The following is a 2,191-nucleotide window of genomic DNA, read 5'->3' as shown; positions in this document are numbered from 1 at the left end:
AGTCTTTCTCGCGAACTGTCTTCAGATGAAAGTGTTGTTGATGATGTTGTCGGTGATGACATTATTTAAGATATGGACAAAAAGTAGGCGTCTTCACCGAATTTGAATGGCTTGGAGTATTCGTTTTCTTCAAGATTAGGCAAAGCCGGACGTTTTACTAAAGTTGAATGCAAGCTCATTAAATCCATTTTTCCAAAAAAAAAAAAAAAAGTTAGTATTGCCGCGGAGACGCTTAGAAATTTCATGAACGGTGTCGAAGAGTTTTTTAGCTCTCAGTCACATTATTTTGGGTGTTGTTGTGTTTTGGCCGCTTTTTCAATATGTAGAATAATTTCTTTTGGTTTGTTTTGCAAGATCAGTTGGTTTGTTTTGCTTAAAGCTTTGGTCTTTTGTTGGATCGTCCTTGTTTTTCTTGTTTTGTTTGTGGTTTGCTCGAACTAGTTGTCTTTTTTCTTGTTTGTTTGTTTGTGTCCGAGCTAAGTCTTTGTTCTCTTTCATGTGTTTCTTTGTTCAGGTGAGGCGCCCTAAAACCCAACTTCAAAAAATGACAAATTTTTCTTCTTCTTAAAACAAGCTTACTTTTTGTCCTAGTTATACTACGCACCACGCAGCAGAACTTGGTCCAAATATCAATTACCAAGTTAAACTTCTAACCAGGGGACATTTGTTAATGCGCGCCACGTGCCCAAACTGCGCGCCACACAAAACAACTATCTCCAGGCACCCTGCATCAGATATGACCTCGGTACCCAAATCTTTGTATCTGCGCGTTGTGCAGGATTTCTGCGAGGCGCGCCGATACACAAGTTTCTGGCCTGCAATGCTTCAACCCTTTTGACTACTTTCAATTTTTACCAAAATCTACTCATTTTGATGACAACCTGGTTTCAACATTCAAATTTCATTCCACACTTTAACATGACACTATGAACAAATCCAAGGGCTAATCCTTATAACAAAAGATCCACTTAAAAAAAGTGACAATATTGACCCAAATCGTGATTAAACCATAATAATACATGCTTTAACCATTTCCATAACCATCATGACACTTTTAAACATATATCCATTAATGTTACATTAACATATCCAAAACATTAACATTTGACCCATTTTAACATAGTAAGCCTTTATGAAACCCTGGCGTCTACACAAGTGGTAATCAAAGACAAGATCCAAAGGGATTGCATACCACTTACACTATTCAATGCTCCTCTAACCCTTGATAGGCTCGTTACCCTCCCAACGCTTTGAAGTTCCTACATGCCATGACAACAAATAACGTAAGCACTCACTTAGTGAGTATATACTAAATAATGGGCATTATTTACATCATAATATGGCATGTCATAAACATAAGGTATCATAACATGATCTCCATTCTACCATGGCTATATCACCATCTTAAGTATACTCGTATCCTTATACTTTTACCCGTACAAGTGATTGGTTACACCTTTTACTTGCATCTTTTACATCATTTACACGTACAAGCGATGGGTCAACTTTCACTTGCATCATTTACCTCATTTATCCATAGAAGCATAGTTAAATCTATGACTTGCATCATTACTTCTTTGACCCACACAAGCATAGGTCAAACCTATGGCTTGCATCATTACCTCTTTAACCCGTACAAGCATAGGTCAAACCTATAACTTGCATCATTTACCAAACTCTATGCATTCTTTCAACAACAAATATAATCATTTCAACATTTCATACTCATTGATCATAAGTGGCCTCTTGCACATATGCAATCCGGAACATTCATGATCACATCATGCTCGCCTATATTACCACCCATACAACTTACCTTGACTCACAGGCTTGCTAGCTTGATCCTTTTCTCTTGATTTGGGTTTCGTCTTTCCTTCACTTACAAATCAACAAGCTAACAGATCTTTACATTTATACACTTAAATTAAGTCAAGGAGTTAATTTATAAACATTACATACATATAGTATCCAATTATTGTCGAAGAGTTGATAGTAACTCTTCAACCTTAACTCCAACCATTATTATTTATCAGTTTCTTGCAATCACCACTTATCTTTAGTCATTACTAAATCTCATACTCTTTGTCAAATTAACTATACTACTTTTCAAATTGCCTATATTATTTTTCAAGTTAATACGACTACTCACCTTGACATTCATGAAGCCTTGATGGCTTCCCACGATCCCTTC

This window comes from Rutidosis leptorrhynchoides, chromosome 9 (assembly GCF_046630445.1).
Source record: "Rutidosis leptorrhynchoides isolate AG116_Rl617_1_P2 chromosome 9, CSIRO_AGI_Rlap_v1, whole genome shotgun sequence".
NCBI classification, from domain to species: Eukaryota; Viridiplantae; Streptophyta; class Magnoliopsida; order Asterales; family Asteraceae; genus Rutidosis; species Rutidosis leptorrhynchoides.
Note: the sequence above shows the minus strand (reverse complement) of the source record.